Below are 8340 nucleotides of genomic sequence, written 5' to 3'. Positions count from 1 at the left end.
TGGTCTGCATTATCCAGCCTACAGACGTAGTTTGAATCTCATCTGACCATACAGCGGTGGGATGTTTTGACTTTGGTTCAGTGTGTATTACAAACAGCTTGAGGGTCCGCGCACTTCAGAAACAATCACAGACTATAAGGGGTTTTCGCAGGAACCTTTTCATAGTTTCTAGAACTATTGGCAGAGGTACCCATTTTTTTGGCGTGTTTGCACCGCAGGAACTAGGAACGATTTTTGTTCTAGGAACTCCTTTTTGGGGGAAAAAAATGAGCTCCTACTTCAGAGTAGGGTCTAACCCAGCACAATAGGAACTACCAGTGACGTTAGAGTATGCTGAATGGCCGAACGCACGCGGAACACCAGCACCCGCCATTTAAAATAAAGCTGTGTAAACACACAGATTATTGCTTATGTATTTACTCCACAAACGAACATGGCAAATAGTGATTGATGGACCTCTCAATCTCTACGTTAAAGAAACAATCCAACGTAACTTTGAAGGTACAGTACAAAGCAAAACATGATTCTGTATTTCTGCTCAGCTAGCAGCATTGACATCAACCAAAAAGCAAACGCTAACACTTTTTAATATACTGTCTACTAACTTTGTATAACAGCTCTATCTAATAACATATTAGACAGTTAGTCTAATAACTAATGAAGACTGAGAATGAGAGCAACAACAAAAAACTATTTTGTTAAAATAAGAACTGAAGAACAAGTATCTCTTTAAGATGCTCCTGATGAGACACTTACTAATATTTAATGTCTGCTACAGGACATTTAAAAGCCAGTGATCATCTATGAAGCACTTCTCTCAGGACCATTTGCTCTGATGAAGTCATTTCCTCATGACAGTTTTCAGATGGTTACTTGACTTAACGTTATGTTGTTCCCGGTGCCACCAACAACACACTCAAAATCAGCCCATCAACATCTGAATCCACAAGGAACTGAAAACACTGAGCAGCTTCATAAGCTTCAGACGGTGTCCAGGTTTCATATTGCAATACTGGAGGCTTTGATCAGACCCACATAAATCCAAAATCTGTAAAAAAAAAAAAAACACAATCAATGGGATGTTTTTTTGTTGCTTTTTTCACTCGTTTTGTTTGGGCTGCATTAATGTGAGTGTGTTGTTTTGGTCATACATCACCCAAACAGGTAGAGCTTCATCTTCCACGGCCTGCTGATGACAGACGACACCATCGCTGTGAGAACAGGCCTTTAATTCAATGTGCAATCAGTTTGATGGACAGCCTCTCAGCCGAGCGGTGATGAATACGGCTTCAGTATTTCATACCTGCTTTATTCTGTTTGTGTGTCTGTAGGTGCTCGTCTACTCCTCTAGAAGTCCACTGGAAAACAGATCATTAAGATACTGCTTTAAAATGTCAAAACAGGATGCCTGACTGAGAATCGAAGCCTCATGCTTCTTCCTGTCCTATAGCTGTAAAGCTGTTCTTGAGGGGCGATAATTAAGGCTGAATCATAGAACGCTGTCAAATATGGCACATTTACAATTGTATTCCTGATGTTTTCAATGTTCTCAGTGAAGAAATTCATAAAGTTATTACTACTAAACTCTAATGGAATATTCAGTTCAGGTGATGTCTAAGTATTTGTTAATCATGCCACTGTACTAAACAAGAACCTTTGATTGTTTTGGTTATTTTCTTTAAGTTTAGATACTCAGCACTGGCTGCTTTTAGAGCCTTTTTATAACAGGAAGTGCTTTATTTCCATTCTAAAGACCTCTAAATTAGTTTGTCTCCATTTGCGCTCTAGATTACTTTGAGTTTCTCTCAAAGTTGACCAATAGGTCATAGAGAAAATCCACAAACTCTTTTAGGAAATCAACGTAGGGCTCTGGAAGTCTATATACGGTAGCCAAAGCAAGAGATAGTAGGGATTTTGTTCATATATGTAACATTTAGCACAAGCACTTAAACCTGTGTCCTGTTTTCTGAGTAACAGAAAATTAGGAATTAGTAATTAGGAATATCTCTATAGTTGAAACACAGCAGCCACTACCAATCAGATCTGGCTTGCTTATAGTAGCATGACATGCATCACAGTGGACTCAATAAGAGTGAAATAATCATTTTATTTAATCTAGGTTTCAGTTAGGCAGAGTACATAAAAGATCATATAGAATTTTAGTTTGACCTGACTAATCGGGGAAGAGGGTATATGTTGAACGTCGCATGACCGAACCGGAACACTGATCTCATCGCATCCATTTGGTAGAGAAAGTGTTAACAGCAGTATGAACTGATCCCGACATCTATTGACTTACCATAGTAATCAGCTAACCTACGTACAGTTCACTTTGTTATTGCCGTTTTATTCTATTTAAATATATATACGTTAGTGTGAAAAAACAAACAAACTAGATTTAGATATCAATCTGCATATGCTCGCTCCTTTTAAGTTATCTTCATTTAAACAGCAAAAAAAAAATCACAAAGCACATACAAAAGACCGCAAGCAATTCAATCTGTTTTACATAATTCAGAAGTTAAGTTGCACATAACCCCTATAGACACAGTCTTTATAGAATGTACTACACACGTGAGTGGGTAGAACAAAGACTGTGATTTGAGGTTTGAATTACTAGTCATATGGTGCGTAGCATCTTGGTGATGTTGTCCGACAGAAGATACGCTCCGATTGTGTGTGGAAGAGCCTAAACGAGCCTAAAAGATTCCAATTATTTACAAAGAGCAGGTTCTGTTCAGTACACCAAGACATTAACCATTAATTTAGAGCAAATAAACCACTGAACCTTTCACGTCCTTGTTTGTATGTGGGAAGCGGTCCGGACACAATGATCCTCACCCCAGACCCTGGGTGATTCTGCAGCGAAAGTCGCAAGCCAGGCCAGGGGCCAGATCCTCTCCTCTCCGTCAGCCCTTTTGTCTATAGAGGCGCCTGGTAGAAGGTGCCCTATCCTCAGAAATCGTGTTCATGATCTTCCGGGGGAGGTTTGTAGGCTCCTGTTGAGAGTCCATAGGTGGAGGCTACACAACTTGGGTTGGGGATGCCAGATACATCCTTTAGCTTGGGAAGGTTTTTATTTATTGGTCTTTATTTATTGGTCTTTTTATTTAAAGGAATGAAATAATAAAGGATTAAAAGGGGTTTAAGGGAATAATAAAAACAACAACAAATAATAATGTTGTTATTAAGTAATCAAGGGGGTGGGGGTACATTGACATTGTCAATGTCTATGGTAGTTATGGCCTTGAAACAAATATGATCATAACATAAGTAATATTTTAATAGGCATGTCAATTAAATACGTCTAGTACAATCATACATATATATATATATATAACTAGGGATGGGGCCGATCCGATCCAGTATCGGTATCGGGGCCGATACCAGCGTTATTCACGTATCGGATTTTCCCGATCCAACCTGCGGAGATATCCGATATCCATGAGCCATGTCTGCGCTTTAACGTTGTCTGCTGAAATAACTCCAAAAGTGATTCCCGCCGGCGAGTCTGCTAGCTGGCTGCAAACTGCGGAATGGATTTCCTGAACGGAGACAGAGTTTATGAGACACGTCCCTGCTCAGGAAAGCCATTCCGCAGTTTGCAGCCAGCTAGAGCAGGATAGCATTGAGCAGCATTGTGGCTAGCCAACATGTCCGCTGTGTAGAAATACTTCACACTGGAAACAACGCAGAGTGCAATGTTTGCAAAGCTGTAATAATGAGCCGGAAGCTCCCTCGCATCGTACAACACAACGAACGCCATAAAACATTTAAAAAAGCACCACGTAAAAGAGCACGATGATTTTTTTAGCCAGGGGGCAGAAAGACAACGGGAGCCGCCAGGAATCAGGCAAGGCAAGGCAAGGCAAGTTTATTTATATAGCACATTTCATACACAGTGGTAATTCAAAGTGCTTTACATAGAAGAAATAAAAATAAAAATAATTACATAGATAATAAAGGAAATAAGAATAATTAAAACAGTTTAGAAAATAAAATACGGTGCAAACAGTCGGACGAACAGTGGCACAGTGCTCATTCAGTAAATGCAAGGCTAAGCAGTGGTAATTCAAAGTGCTTTACATAGAAGAAATTAAAATAATCAAAAGAAATAAGAATAATTAAAACCGTGTCTGAGATGGAAGTGATTGAGCAGGTTCGCGGTGCCACTGGACCTACAATCCAGGGACGTCCTCTGCTGGGGTGGTGTACCACACCAGTATTGCCCCACTGGGCCCCCACAGAGCACGTTTCACTTTTGCTGTTTTAAACAAACAGCGAACCTCTATACTCTCCGTAGTATAGATAATCTTCACTCGCCTCGTCGGAGTGAAGCTCTCCCGTTCCCCTTCAAAATCTCTTCCAATCAGACAGCCCTGATAATTAATAATCACCCCTATCTGAGATGGAAGCGATTGAGCAGGTTTGCGGTGCCACTGGACCTAATCCAGGGACGTCCTCTGCTGGGGTGGTGTACCACACCAGTATTGCCCCACTGGGCCTCCACAGAGCACGTTTCACTTTTGCTGTTTTAAACAAACAGCGAACCTCTATACTCTCCATAGTATAGCTAATCTTCACTCGCCTCGTCGGAGTGAAGCTCTCCCGTTCCCCTTCAAAATCTCTTCCAATCAGACAGCCCTAAAAATTAATAAAATCTTCCTGAATCACAGTTTGGAAAATAAAATAAAAAAAATAAAATACAGTGCAAACAGTCGGACGTATTTTATATCGACCGGTAGCTATTATAGATCTTTCTTTTAAAAGGATCTTCTTACTTACATGCATCAACTTTCTTTTCTCTTTCAATCTTCTTACCATCTATCAACTTTCTATTCTCTTTCAATCTTCTTACGACTTTCAATCTTCTTACCATCTATCAACTTTCTATTCTCTTTCAATCTTCTTACGACTTGCCATCTATCAACTTCCTTTTCTCTTTCAATCTTCTTACGACTTCCCTGTATCAACTTTCTATTCTCTTTCAATCTTCTTTCAATCTTCTTATGACCATTTATCAACTTCCTTTTCTCTTTCAATCTTCTTACTTACCATCTATCAACTTTCTATTCTCTTTCAATCTTCTTACGACTTCCCTGTATCAACTTTCTTTTCTCTTTCATTTACTTGCACATTCTTTTCACTTTCCTTAGCCCAGCATTCACATTCTTAGCTCTTTCTCAGACTAAAACTTTAATATCGAACAGTGGCACAATGCTCATTCAGTAAATGCAAAGCTAAAAAAATAAAATAAAATACAGTGCAAACAGTCGGACGAACAGCGGCACAGTGCTCATTCAGTAAATGCAATGTTAAACAGAAGTGTTTTGAGTCTGGATTTGAAAGTGGCTACTGTAGGAGCACACCTGATCTCTTCTGGAAGCTGGTTCCAGCTGCGGCTGGCATAATAGCTAAAAGCGGACTCTCCTTGCTTTGAGTGAACCCTTGGTATTTCTAGTTGATGTGATCCTAATGATCTCAGTGATCTGTTGGGTTTATATTCAGTGAGCATATCTGCAATGTATTGAGGTCCTAGGCCATTAAATGATTTATATACCAGTAATAATACTTTAAAATCAATCCTAAATGTGACTGGAAGCCAGTGTAAAGACCTGAGGACTGGTGTGATATGTTCATATTTTCTGGTTCTGCTCAGGATCCTGGCGGCAGCGTTCTGTAACGAGCTGCAACTGTCTTATGGTCTTTTTGGGAAGGCCAGTGAGGAGTCCATTACAGTAATCCACCCTGCTGGTGATGAAAGCATGCACAATTTTCTCTAAGTCTTGACTGGAGACAAAGCATCTAATTCTTGCAATATTTTTTAGATGATAGTATGCTGATTTAGTTATTGCTTTGACATGACTACTGAAGCTAAGGTCTGACTCTAGAGACACACCAAGATTCCTGACTTGATTTTTAGTTGTTTGACCTCTAGAGTGGAGGTATGCATTCACCTTGAGAACTTCATCTTTGTTTCCAAACGCAATGACTTCAGTTTTGTCTTTGTTTAACTGAAGAAAGTTTTGGCACATCCAGCTGTTTACTTCATCAATGCATTGGAACAGGGAGTCAATGGGGCTGTAATCGTTAGGCGATAGGGCTAAGTAGATCTGTGTGTCGTCTGCATAGCTGTGGTAAGCAATTTGGTTCTTTCTCATTATTTGGCTCATTGGAAGCATGTACAGGTTGAATAGGAGTGGCGCAAGAATTGAGCCTTGAGGAACTCCGCATGTCATGGATGTCCACTCAGACTTATGGTCTCCTATACTCACATAATAACCTCTCGCTTCTAAGTATGACCTGAACCATTTTAGGACTATCCCAGAAAGACCCACCCAGTTTTCCAGCCTGTCAAGAAGTATGTTGTGATCAACAGTGTCAAATGCAGCACTGAGGTCGAGTAGTACCAGCACTGATAATTTGCCTGTATCAGTATTTAAGCGAATATCGTTAATTATCTTTATGAGCGCTGTCTCTGTGCTGTGATGCGATCGGAAACCAGATTGAAAATTTTCAAAGTATCCATTCGAGCTTAAGAATTTGTTCAGCTGATTGAAAACAACTTTTTCAATGATCTTGCCAATGAAAGGAAGATTTGAGATCGGTCTATAATTGCTTAATATAGTCTTATCAAGATTACTCTTTTTTAGGAGGGGTTTGACAACTGCAGTTTTCAGGGAGTTTGGAAAACTTCCAGAGAGAAGTGAGGCATTTACCACTTCTAGGAGATCTGCTTCTAAGCTGTTTAACACACTTTTGAAGAAAGATGTGGGAAGAGCGTCAAGGGCGCAGGTTGATGTTTTAAGGTGCTGTACGGTTTCTTCCAAAATTTTGCCATCAATTTCTTTGAAATCAGACATAGTAACTTTCTCAGGTTGTGGTCTGATCTGTCTGACCCTAGTGCAACTCAAGGATGTGCTGATCGCCTTTCTGATATTATTGATTTTCTCAGAGAAGAAAGAAGCGAACTCACTGCACTTGCTGTCTGAGAGCATTTCACTGGGAATCTGGCTCGGGGGGTTTGTCAGTCTCTCTACAGTAGCAAAAAGAGTGCGTGTGTTGTTTAAGTTGCTGTTAATAATATTTGAGAAGAAAGTCTGTCTAGCTTTGCCTAGTTCCATATTGAAAGCATGGATGGTGTCTTTGTAGATGTTATAATGGACTACAAGTTTTGTCTTCCGCCACATGCGCTCTGCTTTTCTGCATTGTCTTTTCATATTTTGCACTGCTGTTGAGTTTCTCCAGGGTGCCTTTTGTCTACCACTCTTCCTGACCTTCACAGGAGCAATATCATCAATTACACTTTTAACTTTTGAGTTAAAAGAATCAAGGAGAAAATCAACAGAGTCAGCAGATATGCTTGGTGTTAAAGATATAGCCTTCATAAATAGTACACTAGTGTTCTCATTTAAGCATCTCTTTTTGACAGACACAGATCTAGCTTCAATGGCAGGAGAGATCAATATATCAAAGAAAATACAGAAATGATCAGACAGTGCTACATCCTTAATAACAATCGATGAAATGTTTAGACCCTTACTGATAAGTAAATCTAGAGTGTGTCCACGATTGTGTGTCGGTCCATGTACATGCTGAGTCAGATCAAAAGTTTTTAAAACAGTTTTGATTTCTTTTGCCATATTGTTTTCTGCATTGTCTATGTGGATGTTGAAATCTCCGGCAATAGCAAAACAGTCAAACTCTGAGGAAATGGTTGATAACAGTTCTGTAAAATCCTCAGCAAAGGCTGAAGAGTATTTTGGAGGCCTGTAAACAATGATTAGTAAAATGCGTGGAGCACCTTTTAACACAATACCCAGATATTCAAAAGACGGGTAATTACCAAATGATATTTGCTTACATGGATAGACATCTTTAAAAAGAGCAGCTACTCCCCCACCTCTCCTACCCGCTCTGCAGACACTCATAAAAGTATAGTTATCAGGGGATGTTTCATTTAGGACAGTTGCACTGCAGTTGTCTTCTAGCCAAGTTTCATTTAGAAACATAAAATCCAGGTTGTATGTGGTTATTAAGTCATTGACTAGAAGTGATTTATTTTTAAGTGAGCAGATGTTTAATCACTTCTGGAGTCATCCATGATAGCGGCTCACTGCCCGCGAGTTAGTTAAAATCTCCGGAATCTAGAGCGAGCGCGCCCGCGAGACAGACTGTGCTCCAAACCGCGTAGCGCGTGCACGGCAGAGAGGGAGAGAGAGCAAGAGACAGCGCACGCATGTAATATCATTTTTATTGATAGTGCGTGAGTGTGTGTAAATGTGTGTGTTTGTTTGAGAGAGTGTGAGTGTGTGTGTGTGTTTGTTTGTTTGTTTGAGA

This window comes from Phoxinus phoxinus (assembly GCF_949152265.1).
Source record: "Phoxinus phoxinus genome assembly, chromosome: 10".
Taxonomy (NCBI): domain Eukaryota; kingdom Metazoa; phylum Chordata; class Actinopteri; order Cypriniformes; family Leuciscidae; genus Phoxinus; species Phoxinus phoxinus.
This window is presented reverse-complemented; position numbering follows the sequence as displayed.